Source organism: Indicator indicator, chromosome 9 (assembly GCF_027791375.1).
Source record: "Indicator indicator isolate 239-I01 chromosome 9, UM_Iind_1.1, whole genome shotgun sequence".
Taxonomy (NCBI): Eukaryota; Metazoa; Chordata; class Aves; order Piciformes; family Indicatoridae; genus Indicator; species Indicator indicator.
This window is the reverse complement of record NC_072018.1, coordinates 16548243-16560527: the sequence shown is the minus strand read 5'-3', so window position 1 is coordinate 16560527 and position 12285 is coordinate 16548243.

The following is a 12285-nucleotide window of genomic DNA, read 5'->3' as shown; positions in this document are numbered from 1 at the left end:
GATTATTTTAAAAGATAAAGAAAATCTATATAAAACCTCAAATAAAAGTTTTTTTAATTTTTGGCATTCCTCAGACCTCCATATAATTTTTATTTTTGTTTTAATTTAGGTCAACTTTTAGATGTATAGTGGGATTAAAAAGAGAAAAACCCCTCTGGTAGTTCCTAAGAAACAATGCAAAGGAGAGATAACACCAGGTTAGGATGAAAGGGGAAGTATTAGGCTGAAGAGCAAAGTATTAGTTCTTGCCTCACAGCCAGGGCTCTTTGGAGGGGTTAATAGTGAAGCTGATGAGGTTGATATAGTCTACTTGAATTTCAAGAAAGTATTAACAGAAGTCTGCTTCAAAGGCTCTTAAAGAAGCCAAGCAGCCACAGAAAAAAAGTGTAGGTCTTTAAAGAGGTAAATAATTGATTAAGAGATAGCAAACAGAGAGCACTGTGTCCTTGTTGCAGAAGCAGGACACCACTGGATACCTAGAGAGATTTATGCTGCAATCCTTGGGATACTCAGCCTCAAAAAAAAGAGTGGAAAACAAGGTGATGAAGTTTGCTGACAGTACCTGAATTCTGTGAAGAAATAGCAAAGAATCTTGTGAAAGAGAGTGACTGGCAAAACAAATAGCAGATGAAATTAAGTAGATTTGAAATGTAGGGAAATGCAAAGTGACATATGGTGATTTCACATGTACAATATTGGGATCTGAGCTGTCATCACCACTCCTGAGTGAGACCTCAGGGACCCAGAGATCCCTCTTGTAAACAATTTTGTTAAATACCATCATCCATGGCCATAGTACAAAAAATAGGAGAATGTGAAATCTGGAGATTACACAAAAGACCAGTGATAGAGAGGGTAATGGCAATATGATGTAGGAGGAGCTGGTGACCTTGAGGACTAAAGTAATCCAACTTGGACTTAGTGTGTAAAAGCAAAAATCTGACATGAACTGATTCTCAAAAGGAGGAAAAGCAAATCAGGGATAAATTTATCTTGGTTAGCATTTTAAGCAAAAAAAAAAAAAAAAAAAAAAAAAAGGGTCCAGCCAGTTTTTCTATGGAGCTTGATCAGTTCTAAACTGATATCCTTGTGAATTAACTACCCAAAAGAACATGGATAAGACTAATTTCCAGAGCCATCCTTCACATGTCTTGTAAAAGTGAAAACTAAAATCCAGCAGGACATAAGACAGGAAAAATTCCCAGGCACCTGAAGTTGTAAGGGAGATAAAAAGTGGAGATATAAGCTAGGCATATCTTAACAGGAAAGCTAAACAGGTAATTCTGATGCCTTTAAAGCCTCACAGAAAGAGGGGTATAACTTAGGGAGATTTGTGCAAAGGGTGCCATCAAAGGGAAGGTTGAAGATATTTACATTGCCCACTGCAGCAGTACCTCCCAGGTGCTCTGTACAAATTGTGGTGAGGATGGGAGCAGGGGGACAACAGGGATCCTTTGCTAATGCTTGTGCTGGTCAGTGCTATCCATAAATTATCTCGCCATATGCAACTACTGTTGTGCTCTAGTGTGGACTGTGTTTTATCAGAGTTTCTTGGCTCTGGGACAGCAGTTAAGTGATGGAGCTACATGGCTGCTGCAAAAGTGCTGGCTTGTGTCTGGCCAGCTCAGTCTTCAGTGAGTGAGCTCACATCTACCCATGGTCGTCTGTGCACAGAGACATACCACTTGCCTTTTCTGTGTGCCAACAAGAGGACAGTGAGTTCAGTTTACAATGGGAGAACTAAGGCCATAAGAGGCAAAAAAAGGTCACATGAGGCTTATGGCCTAAAGAAAATTAAAAAGTGGTTTCCAAAGTCCTGTTATAACATACTGACCTCCTAATGACATTTTAGGCTCTCCTAGTGTGAGATCTCCTTTCTACATTTCTGAACTCACTCATTTTTCTGTGAAAGTACATTTTCCCTACTGCAATGGTTTTGTGGTGCCAATTACAGCCACCATGCAGTGTTTTCTCAGGGTAATAGCAGAGCTTTGGAAAGAAAATCTATTTTGAACAAGTAATTAAGAATAGACATTATAATCTGGTATCAGCTTTCTCTCTGTCAGGCACATTCTTAAATGAAAGAGAGATAGAAGAAAAGAAAACCAGGGAACTGGTTTTTAGGTAAATTAAATTGTTGTCCTGATATCATTGCAAAGTGTGACTGTAAAGGTGATACACTGCAAAGCTGTGCACAAATTTTCTTCATGTTTTATTTCACTTCTAGACAATGCCAAGGAAGATAAATGGTGTTGGGATGCTCGCGTCTTGCTTGTAAGTCATACAATATGTATAACTGAAAATAAACATCCTTTTTCACTAAAGAAACACCATAAGAAAACACAAAGTAGCTCAAAGGTGCTTGCATTTCAGTGTAGCCACACACAAAGTTGCCAATATCTTTTGTTCCAATATCTTTTGATAGCTGAAACCATAAATAACACAACATTTTCACTGCTTTATATACAAAATGTCGTTGTGATTGAGTATTTAGTGAATTTAATCCAATTATTTCATTTAATAAGTGGTCAAACTGGGGCTGGGGGTGGGTGGTGGTGGTAGAGGAGGAGGAAAGAAGGAAAACAACAAATACTTGATCTTTTGCAAATACAAAAGTGTTTATAGAACTTCCTAAGAGATTAAGAATTTTAGATCTGGACTATAGTAACAGCCCAATTTGATCCAGCTCTAGAAATGTAGTAGCTTGAAGTTTTAGTGGTACTTTGTAATAAAATGTATATTTTTATATATTTTATATTCAACATTTCCTGTCAGTGGTACCTTCAAACACTGCCGTAACTTATTTGCAAAGTATATTTACAGGTCCTGGTATTTGGTTGTGTGTGATACATGTCACATATGAAGACAACAGTTAAATGATTTAAGCACAGATCTAAGAGTTTGCAACATAGCGATTCAAATTGGAAACAAAGGTGCTGCAATCTGCAGTTTCCCATGAATGGGATTCTGTAGGAGATTAGCCAGGTACTCATGGCTTGCTCCTCCGTCCAGTGTCTTCCCAGATGCTGTGACTACAACTGGAGCTTGCCCTCAGTTTGGAGAGGATTAGGTTGCCTCTCTCTCTTGTGTGCTCTGTCTCTGGGTAGCCTTTCCATGGCTTTCCTGGGATTCAGTTCTCTTGGAGCTTTTCCCCTTTCTGCCTTGGTCCAGGTGCAAGGCATTTATGTTTGTTACCTGTCCAAGGGGATTACTTAGACCTTATCATTATTTTTCTTTTTACATCCAATGGCAATCTATTTACATTCTATCACTTTCTGTTCAAGATCTGTGGAAAATTTTCAAGGTATAGCCTAAACAACAGGTGTAGTCTTTGCCTGTTAGGACAGGCTCTTCAGCTGCTCTGGCAGCATTTGACTCTTGTTGCTGTCTGGGTGAGAAGGCAGCAAGTTGCCTAACTGGTTTAAATACTGTCCCAAGACAATTAATGCTCTTTGTTAACACAGAAACTTGGTAACTGAACCTGTAGGATGGGGCACGGCCAAACATGGCCGGGGCACACACTGTTCACAGCTGTGTTACAAAGTTAATCACACATGCTACCTGTTTATCTGGCCCCCAGGAAGTGTCCAGGTTTGCACATTCACAGGTGCACACAAGGTTCATTCCAATTGCTGCACATTTGCCTTGACCATCTGGCCCCCAGGAAGTGTCCAGGTTAGCACATTCACAGGTGCTTAGCCCATTGTCTGGGTTAGAGCATGCTTTGGAGTTTGACCCTTCAGGACATACTTCACAGGAACTAAAAACTCTGTCACTTTCTTAAATTATCTAAACAGACACACCAGCTCCTCAGGTTTTGTATTTCACAGCTTATTCTTCATATATCACATGAAAAAACAAATAAGGCTTACTTACTTGAATAAGGTTTGGGTCATGTGAACTGGATCGTGTTAGTAAGAACCATAATTCAAATTATATGATTTATTTTCAATATTTTTTCCTAGTACTGCTTACTTCCAAAAATGTTTCAAAAGTGGCTATCAGGTTTTTAATCTCTCAAACAAAGAGCTGTTTGCATGCACTAAAATTTAAATTTATCTTAACCAAATTGAACTTAACCAAACAGATTTGTTATTTTGTGTTATTCCATGACGACTGACAGATAGAAAATACTAACCTTTAATTTCCTCTCTTTTTAAAAATATTTTTCTCTTGAAGTGTAAAATATAAAATTTCGATCTCAAAATTTCCATCTCCTTTTTCCAAATGCAGATCATTGAGAAGTTCGCTGGAAATCTTGCAAAAAGAAAATAGTGAAGACTTTTACATTTCAGAGTGGTTACTCCAAGCAGCTCTTGGTTTTGCAGAAAGACAAGTTTGACAGTTCTTAGCAGCTCCTGGGGACAGACTTCTCCAGTGGCATACTTCCAAACCTTCTGTGGCTGTAAAGCTGCATACTGAAGGGATCCCTTATGGTATAGAAAAGCTAATGGTGTCTCACAGACTGAAGAAGGAGCTAAGAGGGGAAGGAGTGTGACTGACCTGGACAGCTAAAAAAAGAATCCTTTAAAAAAACTGTGGAAGAATGAAAAGGCAGCCAACAGAAGAGAGATGAATAAGGAGTGAGGAGAGGAATTTTCTTATTCTGGTACAGTCAGTTACTTCTTGGTGTGGGAACCATCCCTATGAATGCACCTGGCTGAGATCTACAACCTTTGAGAACATATAGGAGAAAATTTTTGCTCAAATCTTAACAGGGGAGTAAATTAATCTTTCAAAGTCTGAAATATAACTTTTGCAGCAGAAAGTCACAGTGATTGTGTGCATATTTATTTCTGCAGACTGCAGAATCACTCCCTTTGCTGCTTGTAGAGCAAAGACACAAAATGTTTCTATCAATCATCCATTTCTCTCCTACACTTGAGTGATTCTTCCTTTCTTCTAGTTTGGGAACTCATGAACACTTTTGCTTGTAACAGGTGCTTTGAAGTGTCCTTCAAGTCATTCTCCCTGTGAGAGAAATACTCACTGCCTTTTTCAAGTGAAAGATTTCTGTCTTCCTATTTCCTCATTTGTGATACACTCTGTATGCTTTTTCTCTTTTACTTCCACCTTCTCCCTGTTTCCCTAATTTTATAGGCTATGGGCTTTTTACTTCTTTCTAGTTTCCACTTCTTCCTTCCACCTGCCCTCGGCCCTCCCATTCTCCACTTCCCCAAGGTTTTTAGACATCTCCATAATCTATCCCCTAGTTCTGCTGTTTCACCCATCTCATCCTTATTGTTATCTTTTATTTTATTCTGGGCATGTATCTTTCATGGTGCCAAGCTCATTTAGGATAATGGCAGAGATGCGATTGGAGGTTATGTCATGCTGGAGGCTGTTTATGGATGCTTACAACTCATCCTATCTGTAGACAACGAAAAACAGAGAAATGTCATCATGTGTAAGTCTCAAAAAAGAAAGCAGAAGGTATTGCAAGGAAGCAATGAGGCTGTTGACAGAGTAGGTGTCTTTTTAGCTGTGCTTCAAATTCTTCAGCAGTCTCAGCTACTTCATCCTCTGAGCTCCATGGGTAGGAAGTTTCCCAATGTTCTTAAATCTGTGATGCAAAGGTTGCCACACCCTAAATGTCCCCTTTTATGTTTTCTGTTGTTCAGACTATTCTAAATGTTTTGTTCTTGGTATGTGTAGCAACCTTAACTGCAACTTGAGCAAGAATATAAATGAGAAATGTGTACACTACACAGCAAAAGTTCTGTATTCAACACCTCCCAGGTATTTTATAGGCAGAACAATTACAAAAGAGTTTTTAGATTAACAAATAAAAGCCCTCAGTTTATATAGGAAAATAATCAAATTGCAATAGAAATTATCTGAGTCTTGTACTTGTAGACGCAATTTGCAAAGGTAACTTATTACAAATTATTAGAATTGTGTATCTATTAGTGACTCTTTCATAACAGTGACTCAGAGCAATGCACATTTTGTATCAAACAAGGTAAAATATCACAGTTCAAATTCATATTGCAATTCACAAAGAACAGATTGAAATTCTGCAAAAGAGATAGAAAAGTTTTTTACCATCTAGAGGAGCTCCAGAACATTAACTTGGGGGAAAAAAATCCTCAAAGTCTAAGGAATCTGATAAAATACCAAATATTAGTAGCTAGTACATTAATTGGAGAATCTGAATTCTTAGCAAAGTTTCATTTATACCACCATAAGTCAGAAAGAATCAATGGAAGCCAATGCTAGAAAGTGATAGAGAAACTCCTGCTGTGAGAAAAGCCTGGGTTATAAGTACAGCAACTGCATTTTGTCTGGGACAGAAATTTTCACTCTATCACTATAAAATCATGACCTAGTTCTAGCAGTAACAGTTTTCAGGTTGTGCATCTACAGCTGTACATATAGCCTTATGTGTCCCTTCCTGTCAAGGTGCAAGATACAGGGTGAGAGACATGCTCAGATAATGCAGGGCCCACCTAAAAAGAGCAATGTCAAGACTTAATTAACATGGAAATTTAAGCATCAAAATCAGATTACACTTTAATGACAAATATTTAATCAGTTTTCAAATTTTATTTTGTGGCTTTTTAAGGAAATTTAAGCAAGAGTAATTAAAAACACTAGTCAGATTTAGTCATTACAGTAGTTAGGAAACAATTAATTCAGGTGTTAAATGCCTAATCAAAAATTATGAGAATACCTTTTGGGCACCTTAATGAACTGACAAAGCTTGCCCTGAAAGCGATGCAACTTCAACCCTGAATTTTCTGTACTGAGGAGAGTAAAACCTCACTGTAACAGAGAAACCTGGCTCTCATTGTGATAACTGATTGTTTAAAGTTAGGATGACACTGTTTACATTAGGACTAGATGGTCTCAGAAAGTAGAATTGATACAGTTATGATAATGCTGTCTACTGTAAAAGAAGAATGTACTGAGATAACTGGTTCCAGGGGGTCCTTATCAAGGATGTAAGGTCAGAGATTCCCAAAACACTAGACCTCCACCCCTGAGGATTAACATTGCTTGGTAAAGTCAGCAAAGTCCTCCAAACTGCTGCCCTAATGTTGAACTACCCTTATTATAATATCACTGCAATGTGAAAATGACAGAATCATAGAATTATTGAATTGTTTAAGTTGGAAAAGACCTTTAAGATCATCAAGCCCAACCATTATCTAGCTCTACCAAGTCTGGTGCTAAACCATGTACCTCAGCACCACATATCTGTGTCTTTTAAACACCTCCAGGGATGGGGATTCAACCAGCTCCCCAGGAAGCCTATTCCAGCATGTGAAAATCCCCACCTCCAAGCTAGAGAACCCTGCTAACCAAATAAGCCTGTTATTCTCTGAGCATGCATAGTGAAGTTAAAGGTACCTATGTCTTTAAGAAGCAAGTAGTTAGTAGGCATTGACAGTAAGTATAGTCAATATATTTGACTGTATAAGTATCTGTCATGAATTTCAACCAGTGTGCTGGTTTTATGAGTTATCACCTAGCACTTTTTCTGTGCAGAAGTGGAATAAAATAAAGATCTTGACTCTTTGTGTCATTTGGCGTTTGCAAAGCAGGTAAATAATCAAGATTTGGGACAACATTTTCTATTACAACATTATTGGGCTGTATTCAATAATTCCTTCAAAAGTGACACTATTCCAAAAGCAAATTGAGTTTATATTGGAGTAATTTCTTTATTTCCATTTGCTTTTGGAGTAAGTCTAGCTAAAGTATTATTCTGGAATATCTGATTATTTGAGTTATCTGTGTTCTTTCAATCCAATTTTACACTTTATCTTTCAGGTTCTTCTTGGCTTCATTCTTGTAAACTCTTCAATGACAACCCAGTAAAAATAAGCAAGTGTTTAAGTGCTTTCAAGAATTGAGACCTGGTGAGCATTTCATTCGAGAGTAGTCAGAGCTAGAGTGATTCCTGACAAAAAGAGTTGATTCCTTTTGAATAAAATAAATAAATGGTTTATATCATGTATACCATAGATGAATTGGAATTAAATTACAGCAATACAGTGAGGCATGCAGTTATAAAGATAATGCCAAATAATAGGAAAAGCTGCTCCAGTTCACGTGTTTTAGAAGAGTATTGTACAAGTCATCAATGAATTTGATTTTTCAGTTTGTGTCGCCTAAAATACTGGTCCACACCATGACAATTTCTGTCACCTAAAATTCTGGTTCCCTCATGGATCATAGAATCAACTTGGGAAACAAAAATATGTTACAATGGATGTGGATTTTTCTTAGAGCTAGAGCATAAGGGAAACACCGTATTTAAAACTTGAGATGTGTTCTTGCTGTATCCCAGCTGAGAAGGCTAAGAAATAAATTCTCTAAAGAGTAAATGGTTGCAAGTCCATTGATTTGAACTGTATTGCCCTCCATTTATACTAGAAGAGGCAATATCAATTTCACAAAGGCATTTACTGCTTCTCATCGGCACACAGATCTCATGGGAATACCAATGAAGTCCACAAAACCCTAAGGTACATAATACCAAGAATAATTCAGGCACATAACACTATAACATTTCCCAACATAACTGTTGACCAGAGAAGAATGCTCAAGCACAACCCCAGCTGACTTAGTAGTTATGTTTATGGACATGTGAAAATCAGCTGTCTCAGTTCTTCAGGGCAGGTAAAACTCTGTCCTTGTCTGTGCATTGTTTTGCAGACATTTAAAGCAACTAGTATTTTTATAGTATACAAATAACTCCCTTTTCTCCAGATACGACGTCTGCAATTTTCTATTGCCAGAAAAAGTTCACAGTTCTTAACACAGGGTTCTAAGGAAAGGTCAGTTTGTTCTACACTTTTAAATTATGATGCCAACCTAAACAGAAGAACTGCAAACTCATATACTGTGTATAACTGCAGTTTTAGAGGAATTAATCTACCTGCATGAAGTTGTCACAGTAGGTAAACAGATGAAAGCTAGTTGACTTTGTAAACACAGTATTTGCATATCTTTACATACAAAGTAAACATCAAAATGAAACTTAGGCCTTATAGCAACTTATGGAAATCATAAAAAATACTACAAGTAGCCCCATGAAGAGATTCAGCTATGTATTCCTATTCCCCATGAGTCAGACCTGCCTTGCAGAGGCAATGCCATTAATAATGACAAATTCTCCTTAAAAAATAAAATTAAAAAAAAAAAAATCCCTAAAGCTAATTTTGCTTAGGATGAGAAAAAATATAAAGGTGTACAGCTGTGTGTCAGTTGTTACAGGTAACAGTACTGATCACTTTAGTTTAATAATTAATAAAATCACAACTGAATATGGGAAATATTTCTGTAGGGCAGAACAAGTAACCCTCTTTTCTTTGTATAAGAAGGTTTAAGTAAATTTTATGCAAAAAATCAAGCACATATTACATTTTCAGAAACAAATTATAGAGGCAACATAATTGTGATGCTGATTTGTGGATTGTTTATGATTTTATTCTTGCTTTTTTGGTTTGTTGTTTTTTTTTTTTTCTTTGCTTGGTTTTAATTTAAACTGTTTAGGAATAAATTAGTAGACATGGTGATTAGGGACATGTTTTAGTGATGGAGTTGGCAGTGCTAGGTTTACAGTTGGATTCAATGATGTGAAAGGTCTTTTCCAACTTAGAATATTCTATAGTTCTGTAAGCAATAGGAAAGAAGAATCTATGTGAACACTTGAATACTTTAGCTATCAAACATTGCTTAACCCTTGTAGAGCACTTCACGATATCAGAGTATCCATCGGTTTCTACTGCAGAACAAATAACTGCAGTTCCTCTCATGGTTGAAATAAATGTACACAGCCTTATGCCTCTGTCCAACACAGGTGGTACTGTCCAGGAAATGTTACAGTCAGAAACAGTCCTATGGGAATTCACTGCATTTTTTAAGTACATGAGAAATCTCTGATACAGGAGTTTTAGAAAAAAGTTTCTTTTCATATTGAATAGAATGAAGTAAGTGATTTTGTTAACTACTGTTAACATTACCATAATTTGATAGCTTTTTTTCGATGTTAATAGCAAGAAGAAAGTCATTAAACATAAACACATATAGATTATTTAAAAATTAATAGGTATCTTGAATTTCTACAAACTCAAAGTCTTGGAATTTTAAAGTAAGAATATAGGTCTACGTGAACGTTAAGGTTCCCTTGGATCTTACTTGGAAACAAAAACATCATTCAGGCGCAGTCTTAGAATAGCATTAGTTCACATCTGAAGAAAAATGCAGCCAGGTTATATAAAGATGTATCTGCTCCAGAGGTGAGCAGGTTGTCATGTGGCCCACAACATGAACAAGATGGATCTGAGAAAATACACATTAAAGGGTGGACCACAGAATTTAGGTGTCAACAAAATTAAAGAAAACAGAAATCAATTTTAATCACTTAGTTTTGAATAGGGGTCCAAATGTTATCATAGTTTAAACATGCAGATAATCATCAAAATTGACCATAAGTCATAGCTGCCTCTAAATTTGGCATATAAACCTGTAGCAAACCCCACTGAGCATCACAAGAGACTGTCTTTTTAGAATCAGGTATACAGAACTGGTACTGTAATATCCTTGCACTGTATGACTAAGTACACAAGCATTACCTTGTTAGTCTGAAAGGGAGCTACATCTTAGAATTTGGTCTAAGTTTGCATTAGTGATGTTTGGTCTGGTTACAGGATCTTAAGGATTGGTCTGACTGTGAGATCTGAATGTAGCAGTTCACTTAGTTTATCAATTTATCTTTAGTGATGATATATTCTGATATAGTTACTGTCTGGTAATAGGGATGGGGGATTGGAAGCTGCCCTTTTAAGCTAAGAAAGGAGCCCTGTAGCTTTTTTTCTGGTGAGGAATGATTGGTGAGAGCATATAAGTTATGTGATGCTGCATCCAAAGTTATGCTGTTGAGTTTCTGGAGGAGGCTGGCCTGTCACCCTAAGCCAGGGAGGTTTCAGCCTGCCGTAAACACCTATAAAAAAGGATCATGCTCTCGTAATAAACAGAATTTTCCTTAAAAATCTGAGTCCTGTGATTAAAGGTGCAACATATAGAAAGTCCACCTACAACTGGATTCTGACAGAATTCTAAGCCACAGCAAGAATATATTTGCAATTACACATTGCTTCTATATCTGAATAATTCTTAACATTAATGCAGGCTCTGTGAGTGCTTGAAGCCCACAGTGAGCAGAGATCCACTGATGTTTCTTTTTCTAAGAACTTTATTCTTCAAAAGTGCATTATTTTAATAGTCAAAAAGAGACAGACCACTCTAGTTTTCAGATGGTTTATCTATTACATTTGGACCACTTACTGCTATGATAGAATATTTCAAAAGCAGAAATAGTCATCTAGATGCTGAGCACCTACTCAGCACCAAAGGGAGTTTGGTTCCTATCTCCCTGGTGCCTTTGAAAATCTCCTTCGGAAGCTTTACATATAACAAATCACCTTAGTGCTGACTCTGTATTATGTATTCTTGTTTTTACTGCAGACTTATCATGTATTCACAAAACAATACATTTTCTTACTTTGCAATAGATTGCATCTTAAAGCAATGGAATAAAAGCCAATGCCTGACAGACTCTTCAGCGAGCATGCAAAATGAAAAAATACTGGGAATTTCTCTCCTCCTGTGGTAGGGATCACAACACACCCCTCAACCCTTTTTTGCTGTGGAAAGCACAGCACTCTGAGATGAAGTACATGGCATCACTGTGGATGGATGACTGGGAAGAGTCACTCATCTGTTTAACATAAGGGCCAATGCGATCCACCTAATGTTAAGCATACAATTTCTGCAAGCAAATATAGAATCTCAGACCATGAACAGATGCTGAGTTCTTGACATGCCAAGTCCATGTGAAAAACTACAATGATGATATCTTTTCATCTGATTCTTTCAGATCTGCAATCTGGGAGTTATGCTTCCTACAACGAAAGAACTGAAGGGTTAACAAAAAAAAAAAAAAAAAAAAAGGTGAATCTGAGAAGCAGGTTATTTCTGTGGTAAGTTCTCTTAGAGTGTAGAAGTCCTGAAGGCAGACTGGATTACTGATATTCTCAATAAGAAAAGACCCTCTTCTACATCTTTTTTAGACAGAGAGGTACTCTTAAGTTAGAAGCTGTGAGAGGAAAGGGGAAGGTAATGGCAACTTAGTAAGCAGATGAACTGTGCAGGACTAAGGAAGAAAGATAGATCATCACTGCTTGGAACTCACTGTTGTATAACAGTTGGCTAAAAGACTGTTCAAGAAGGGAATGAGATGGCAAAGAACAAAAAATTCAGTCAATGAAGAAG